The sequence below is a fragment of the Triticum dicoccoides genome, chromosome 3B (assembly GCF_002162155.2).
Source record: "Triticum dicoccoides isolate Atlit2015 ecotype Zavitan chromosome 3B, WEW_v2.0, whole genome shotgun sequence".
Lineage (NCBI taxonomy): Eukaryota > Viridiplantae > Streptophyta > Magnoliopsida > Poales > Poaceae > Triticum > Triticum dicoccoides.
This window is the reverse complement of record NC_041385.1, coordinates 759,046,417-759,055,495: the sequence shown is the minus strand read 5'-3', so window position 1 is coordinate 759,055,495 and position 9,079 is coordinate 759,046,417. Positions and strand designations below refer to the sequence as shown.

The 9,079-nt window shown below is 43.6% G+C and overlaps 1 pseudogene; it reads right to left on the bottom strand.

Moving 5' to 3' along the window:
- Positions 1–849: 849 nt before the first annotated feature.
- LOC119278322 lies at positions 850–5,773 on the bottom strand (annotated as a pseudogene).
- Between the last annotated feature and the right edge of the window lie 3,306 nt (positions 5,774–9,079).

Sequence of the window (9,079 nt, the reverse complement as noted above, 5' to 3'; positions counted from 1 at the left end):
TGATTATCATCGAGGAAAACAAAAGCCAGTACGATGGATAGACAACTGGACGTAGAACGACCAGTAAAAAATAAAATTACAATAAAAAGCATACTAGTCTTCTTCTTCCTCTGATTGTACGCTGCCCGCCGGTGATTGAAAATTGCACTAAACCAACAGCAAAGAAAAGCAACACCTGCAAATGCCCTCGCCAAACAAGGTTTTGAAGACCGCAATAGCCACTCGCCCCTTGAGACGAGATCTAAAAGTCGTTGAAGCAGCATCGGCTGGAGCATCACCCCAAGCAGAACAAGCTTGCAATCCACCACCACCAGGTCAGAGGGTTGGAGAAACCGGGTTAAGCCACAGAACAACACAGAAGAAGATGTCGTGGTCGCCACACCGAACGCCAGCCAAAAGTACTCCTTGAAAGACACACAAACTGTCAAGATCTGAAGGGAACCAACCGATCTGGGGACACAAACTCTCACAGGCCCTTCGCCGGCGCCGGATCGGACGTCGTCAAGGTAGGAAGAGACCGGAGAGACTTTATTCCAACACGCCATCATCGCCACCACCTCGTTGATGCCGCCGGAGAAATCAATTCGTTGATGCCGCCGGAGAAATCAATTCGCATCGGACATCCATGAACTGAAACAGCGTTGCTGGCCACTGAGCCAACAGCCATCTCCCAAGTGGTATAGTAGCAGACGGTGGATCAGTTGCAAACAATTCATGCAAGAATGCTGAAATGTGTGTAAAACTAGTGACAGTAGAAGCCAAAATGAACAGTACCCAGTAGAAAATTGAACATTGCGCATGTATATGTAATAAACTTCAGTGTTTGTGATGGCATCTTGCAACCAATAGTTCAACCAACAGTAGCACATTGAAATCAATTATTATCATCACAGGCGAACACTAAGTTAGGCAATTGATTACACTGGTAATGGAGTAGCTTCTGACACGACACGCACAATACCATGGGACAACAGCAGTCATAAACACAATATCCAGTACAGTAAGTACATCACTTACTAGAGAGCTTCAGATTATTACAGACACGGTGGCTGAAATCACACTCAATTTACATTGTACAAGATGCAGGCAAACCTAACGCACAATTTTAAAGGAGGCAGAGTCTTAACTTATAGTGACGCTACATGTTCCGAACCACTAACTGTCCAGTCCACGCCATGTTCCGCTTGCAGTTGTGTTAGCGGCTGGGGCTGCTGCAGTTCAGGTGGCTGGGGTTGAGGTTGCGGCCGCGGCGGCACTAGCGTCGGCTGGGGTTGCTGATGGAGCTGCAGTTGAGATTGCGGGGATTGCTGGGGCGGCGGTTGCAGCAGCAGTGGTGCCGGTTGTAGATGGAGCTGCAGTTGAGATTACACAGGTTCCTGTGGTTGATCCTGAGGATTGAGGCTGCAGGGGTTGCTCAGGTTGAGCCTGAGGATACAGCTGCAGTGGAGGTTGTAGGGGTTGCTGTGGTGGAGCCTGAGTATACGGTTGCAGTTGAGGATGCAGGGGTTGCTGTGGTGGAGCCTGAGTATACGGTTGCAGTTGAGGATGCAGGGGCTGCTGTGATTGAGGATGATGCAGTTGCGATTGGGGTTGTGGAGGCTGCTGTGCTTGAGGATGCAGCTGCAGTTGAGGTTGTGGGGGCTGTTGGGGTTGATTCTGTGGTTCTAATGCAGGCTCCTTTGGTTTGGCAGCTCCATTGTTCATCCTTGCTCGGGCTTCAGCAAACATTCTCTGCTGTTCCGCAACAGCTTCTTCTTCAGTCATCTCTATACCAGTGAACTTGGTTGCTTTTGGAGAGTCCTGCGCAAGAGAAAGTGTCAATATACTCTGCAACATTAGAAAAGGGAACAGTACGCATAGTCTTGCAGGTGCACAGCAGTACAAACCAGAGTTTCAAGCTTGTGCTGTTCGTAGGCTGCATAAACTTCTTCAACGTACTCCTTGAAGCCAAGATCCTGTGGATAGAAAGATGATTGAGAAAGCAATTAGGATTCCACATGCAGGTTAGTAATATCTATGGCATGCGATGTCAGTTCAGTTCGTATCTTAAGGAATTAATTGACTAGTGTGGACGCTGATGATGAAAGACTGCAAGCCTCATTATGTGCTATTCTGGTCTATTCTCTTATTTCAGTCGCCATCTGTTTGAACTATGGTCAATGGCCATGTTTGTCCCCGATGAACAATTATTGTCTGTAAACTGTAGTGATTAACTGCCGTGATGGTTCATTCATTTTGAGCAGGCAAATCTGTTTGCCAGTTTTTGTCTGTAAACTGTAGTGATTAACTGACGTGATGGTTAATTCATTTTTTAGCAGGCAAATCTGTTTGCCAGTTTTTTTTAAATGCATATCTCATGCACCAAGCTATTGCCTAAATGCTAAATTGTAAAGGAAGATGGAAGGTGCATACACTGATTGGCATGATATTATTAAAGCAAAGTAGCTTAAGCAAGATTCGGTGGCCATGGTGAAAAGCAAGTTCTCTGATTCCCCTATGGCTGGTAGGTTCTTGGGTCAGGTAATATCGCTAGATTGTGGTTTGACTCTCTTAATGGGAATCAGGCTTTATATGTCAGGTTTCCTGAGCTTTTTGTCATTTGAAACCTGGCATAGTATCAATGTCAATGATTTCTTTAGGAGATGTCTGAACCCTATTTCTGGCCTCCCAATGCGGGGAGTTGTGTTCCTTTGTGAACAGGTTGAAACACTTCTTCTGACCCTGACAGGGTGGTTTGAGCTCTGGGCCCCAAATAAATCTTTACAACTAAGTCGATGTATGAGTTCCTAGAGAATAATATCGCGGGTTGCGACTTTAAGGGGTTGTTAGGTTAGCTAGTATTTAGAGAACCAGTTAAGTATGTATGTGTTTTAGGCCGTAACAAACTAAAACTTTGGTTGGGTAATCCAACTAATCCATGGATAAGTACTACTTGGTTTTCCTAATACCCAAAATCTGTGTTTATAGAAAAACGGGTCAGAGTCGTTTTTGCATATATGCGTTTTCAATAACACCTGATTTCAAGGAGCTAACAATGGATAAGTGGGCACCTATGTTGAGCACTCAGTCCAACGTAACAACCTGATTTATCCGCTTGATATTTATCCAAAGTCCAAAGAAGACCCAAACATGATTTTGTGCAAGTCCTTTCTTAACAGAAAAGTAAGTAAAACTGGTTTTGCTAAAAATCCTCCAAAAACTCGTTTTCTAGAAACAAATCGCTTATCATCGCTATCCAAACAACCTATAAGTGGATTTGGAGAGCTAAGATCCCCTCTAAGGTTCAAATCTTCCTTTGGCAACTTTTCCAAGACGCCGTGTTAACTACAGATGTTATGAGGAGAAACTGGGAGGGCAATCCTCGCTGCTCTTTTTACAGCGAAAGGGAAACGTCCCAACATCTCTGCTTCTTGTGTCCAGTGGCTAGGGTGGTCTGGAGAACCGTGGGACTAGTCTTTGGCACTGATCTTTGCCCTAATAATGTTTGGCAATATTACCCGTGGTGCTACACCTTTCTACCCAATGGTGGTAATTTTTTTACTTTTGGTCTGGCAGCTATGTGTTGGGCCATCTGGAATTGTTGTAACCAGGAGCACTTTGAGCTCAGATTTCCAAAAAACCCTTTTGAAGTGGTGTTCTCTTCATGTGTGTTTCTGGATTATTGGCAGGTCTGCTGAAGAGTGAGGATCAAGAGGCAATGCGATGAAGGGCAACGATGCTCAAGGATAATGCGAAGAACCCGATGCGCATTTGTGCTGCTGCTCAGGATGATGGAACGAGGAACTGATAAGGCGCTGAACATTCTCTGGGTGTCCCTGTAGGCCTCTGCTGGTTGTTTTCTTTTGTGCTGCTGTTTGCCCCTTGCGTGGGTGCGGTACTTTGGCTCTGTTCTGTCTCCTTGTTGGAGTGTTGGATATTCTCCTTTCCTTTTGTTAGGATAGTCTTTTGTGAGAGTGTCGTCAGGTTTTCGCCCCATGCTGAATGTGTCGATGACGCACATTCACAGTGGGTTTCCGGCAATGCTGAACTCCCTCTCCCTTTCCCGTTTCCTTTTGTGCTCGGTTTGGGTTCCGAACTGATGTATTTCCGCTATTCATTGATGGAAAAGGGGTGATGCCCGGTTCAAAAAAAAGAGCAGAAAATAACTATTGTGAAGGAAGATCATCCAGAAATATGTCTTAGAGCCCAGAATTTTGGGTTCAGGATTCTATTATCCACAACAAAACCTGCCTGGGTGGTTAGCAAACTGGTGGCTTTTGGCTGGTTCTCAGTTATTTTGGCTTTTTTTCAAAAATTCAAATTTAAGCTTTTGAAGAATTGATGATTCGATCATTTATAAATAAAATTCCATCTGTTCTCCAAAAATGAGGATCACACGAGCCCCCTTGAGTTGGCCCTTTATTAGAAAAAATATTCCTATGAACCGGTATTACTGTTTTCAGAAGGTTTTTGCCATGCCATTTTATATCACAGCGGCTCACCCTGGCGTAATAATCTAAGATATTATGAATTGCATTCAATTGGTTTTATCAGAACGTCAAAACAATATATGTTTATCAAACTATGAGAAATTAGTTAAAATGTTGATGCAATCATGTTCATAAAGACGACAAATAAAACGTATACTGTAACTAGTTTCCACAAATAAAAACACTAATGTAATCATGCAGTGCACTGTAAGTAGAAGGAGGAAACGGAAAGACAAAAAACCTGCAGAGCCCTAATAACATGTTCAGGAGCAATAGTCTTCTTGTCGTCCCGGCTGCACACGTCATTGGATTCCGAAGAAAGAAGATTGATGAACTCTGAATATATCAAAAGCACATACACAAGGTTAGATGATGTCCAGCTCCTGCCTATACTAACTGTCTCATATTGTCTTAGTATTCCTACCTACCTTCCCAGTGCATAAACAATAAGCATTGCCAAGCAAGTTAAGACGTTTTTGACACGGAGGTGATCAGGTGATAGTGTTTTTCATGGAGATAGCACCTCGGTGAAAGTTTGAAAACTGAGGACGACAAATATATAAGATGAAACAGAGGGAGTGTGTATTTCTTAATTACCTACACAGCATTCAACAAGAAGATCTTGTGTATCTCTTGCTACTCGAACATCAGGCGGTAGCATCTCCTTAATAATCTTGGTCATTGTTGCTGAAACGAAAAGCAGAACATTGAATCAATTATAACACTATAATCAAACCGTAGATAGAAAATGCCAGTCAAACACTTTAATCCAGGATTCAAGCAAATCAATATCCTCTAACAATTATTATAACTGATAGCCGTCCCCAAAAAGTTGCTCCCGTGGTCAATTAGAGTAGGTGGCTGCAATTCGCCGGAAAAAGGGCTCCATTACATAACTAATCCCATGTCCAATTGTAAGCGTCATGGGACGAAGGTCGCAACCCTAACTTTCCTCACCATACATATCGCTCATCTTCCCTGCCTCGTAATGGCCCCCCGGCTAGCTAGGTCGTCAATTTAGAGCATATCGCACACGACGAGGAAAAGGCACGAGCGAGCTTACATTTGGGGAGGGAGACGTCCTCCTTGGACTTGCCCACGATGTCCATCGGATCCATCCCTCGCCGTCGAGCGCGCGATGGAGCTTGAGCCTGGGGCGCCGACGGCGCGTCCCGCCGGGATCGATGGGTCCGGGCGCTGCTAGGGAGGGAGGGCTTGGCCTTCGGCGATGCGCCCTGAGACACGACCGGGTTGCAGAAGGGGATCGTAGCTAGGGTTAGGGTTAGGCGTGCGGGTCTGCGGGGAGCTCTCTGCGTCAAATTGGCCCCGACTCGCACAGAGCGTCCCCCGACTGGGCCGGCCCATGTAGCGAGTCCGCGGCCCATGTACTGTACCGTTTTTTTCTGTCTGTGAAACAGTTTGCTGTACATGTGTTTGTACCCATTTTGTTTTTTTTCCTGAGAGCAACTTCAGTTGTCTGAATGAGCTGAAATTTGGCATGGATCTCACGCACCGAAAGATCTTCCATAAAAAATATTCAGATATTTTTGAATTTTGATTGTATTTTTTTAATTTACTGTTCACCGGGTGCAGATGGGCCCAGCTTAGAATGGATATTCGTGGACATTGAGCTTATCATATGAGGTTTTATAGCAATAGTAAAAACACTGGCTCCTAAATCACATGGAGCGTTTTACTTGGTCATAACAATCTGTAATTCAATAGTTTACCCGCAAAAAAAAAATCAATAGTTGGTTCAAAATTTATCCTCACGTACCTTTGTTGTCACTTGGAGAATAATAGTACTTCAATTTGTGAGCATAACTGATCTAATTTTCTGTCCTTCACATTGCATTTTTACCATGGCTAGATGGAAAAAGGATCTGATTTTGGGCATGTTTTGGTTCTCCTTATGGTTGTAGGGAACCATAAAATAGTAAATGTTCCATAAAGTAGTAAATATTTTTGCGAAGTGTGATGTCTACTTTTTTCAAAAATTGCTATGATATGTTATCTTATTCAATTTTTCCATATGATATTGAAGTAAGTTTAGGGAATCTCCATCAGTGACCCGCAACTTTCCTCAGGCATCCTGATAACCCACAATTATAGGGGATCACAATAATTTTCGAGAGTAGAGTATTTAACCCAAATTTATTGATTCAACACAAGGGGAGCCAAAAAATATTCTCAAGTATTAGCAGATGAGTTGTCAATTCAACCACACCTGAACGACTTAATATCTACAGCAAAGTATTTAGTACCAAGTAGTATGGAAGTAACGGAAACAGTGGCAAAAGTAACAGCAGTTTTGTAGCAATCGTAACAGTAGCAACGGAGAAGTAACTTAGCAAAGATCAATATGAAACGAACTCGTAGGCAATGGATCAATGATGGATAATTATGTCGGATGGCATTCGTCATGCAACAGTTGTAACATAGGGTGACACAGAACTAGCTCTAGTTCATCAATATAATGTAGGCATGTATCCGAATATAGTCATACATATTTATGGAAAAGGACTTGCATGACATCTTTTGTCCTACCCTCCCGTGGCAACGGGGTCCTATTGGAAACTAGGGGATATTAAGGCCTCCTTTTAATATAGTACCGGACCAAAGCATTAACACTTAGTGAATACATGAACTCCTCAAACTACGGTCATCATTGGGAAGTGTCCCGACAATCGTCACTCCAGGGTTGCTGGATCACAGCACGTAGTAGGTGACTATAACTTGCAAGATAGGATCAAGAACACTCATATATTCATGAAAACATAATAGGTTCAGATCTGAAATCATGACACTCGGGCCCTAGTGACAAGCATTATGCATGGCAAAGTCATAGCAACATCAATCTTAGAACATCTTGGATACTAGGGATCAAACCCTAACAAAACTAACACGATTACATGGTAAATCGCATCCAACCCATCACCGTCCAGCAAGCCTACGATGAGATTACTCACGCACGGCGGTGAGCATCATGAAATTGGTGATGGAGGATGGTTGATGATGACGATGGTGACGGATTCCCCTCTCCGGAGCGCCGAACGGACTCCAGATCAGCCCTCCCAAGGAAGAATAGGGCTTGGCGGCGGCTTCGTATCGTAAAACCTGACGAATCCTTTTGTCTGATTTTTTCTCCCCGAACGTGAATATATGGAGTTGGAGTTGAGATCGGTGGAGGTCTAGGGGGCCCACAAGGTAGGAGGGCGCGCCCCCACCCACGTGGCCAGGGTGTGGGCCCCTTTCAGCTAATTATTTTGCCAATATTTTTATTAATTCCAAAAAAAAGTGTCTCCGTGAAGTTTCAGGTCATTCCGAGAACTTATTTTTGCACAAAAATAACACCATGGCAATTCTGCTGAAAACAACGTCAGTCCGGGTTAGTTCCATCTAAATCATGCAAATTAGAGTTCGAAACAAGGGCAAAAGAGTTTGGAAAAGTAGATACGTTGGAGACGTATCAACTCCCCCAAGCTTAACCCAGTGCTTGTCCTCAAGCAATTCAGTTGACAAACTAAAAGTGATAAAGAAAAACTTTTACAAACTCTGTTTGATCTTGTTGTTGCAACTTTGTAAAGCCAGCATTCAAGTTTTCAGCAAAGATTATGAACTAACCATATTCACAATAACATTTAGGTCTCACGTTTACTCATATCAGTGGCATAATCAAGTAGCGAGTAATAATAATAAATCTCGGATGACAACACTTTCTCAAAACAATCACGATATGACATAACAAGATGGTATCTCGCTAGCCCTTTCTGAGACCGCAAAACATAAATGCAGAGCACCCCTGAAGATCAAGGACTGACTAGACATTGTAATTCATGGCAAAAGAGATCCAGTCATAGTTAGGGATGGCAACGGGGCCCCATACCCGCCAAACCCATGGGGATTTCATCTATTAGGGGGTGGGGATGGGCGAAAAACATCCCCATAGGGATGTTTACCAAACTAATTTATTCCCCATAGGGTACAACGGGGATGGGGACGATATCCTATTCCCCAAACCCAATACCCATCGGGGACCCGGTTAGTAACCGTGACACTGCGGTCAACCTTAAAATATTCACAAACAAACTTGTGAAAACAAAAAAAGCTCTGAAAAAACCTTAAACCTATCTCACATCCTGACCTGAGCTGCAACCATGACCAAGAAGTCAATACGACCTAGATAGGCATTAGCAGGACAAGGACAAAACCATGTATGTATGTTGATTATAGGGTGTCATATTATGTATATGAGTATTTGTTTATGGGGATGGGGACCCTAATGGGGCCCCATTCTCTAGTGGGGCATGGGTATGGGGAAATTCCATCCCCAGTCATGTAAACGGGGATGGGGTTGGGATGATAGGGAATAGATGGGGATGGGGATGTTGTAGGTATTTGATGACCCACAAGTGTAGGGGATCTATCGTAGTCCTTTCGATAAGTAAGAGTGTCGAACCCAACGAGGAGCAGAAGGAAATGATAAGCGGTTTTCAGTAAGGTTTTCTCTGCAAGCACTGAAATAGTAGGTGATAGATAGTTTTGTGATAACACAAATAGTAACGAGCAAAAAGTAAATAAAGTAAATAAAGTGCAGCAAGGTGGCCCAA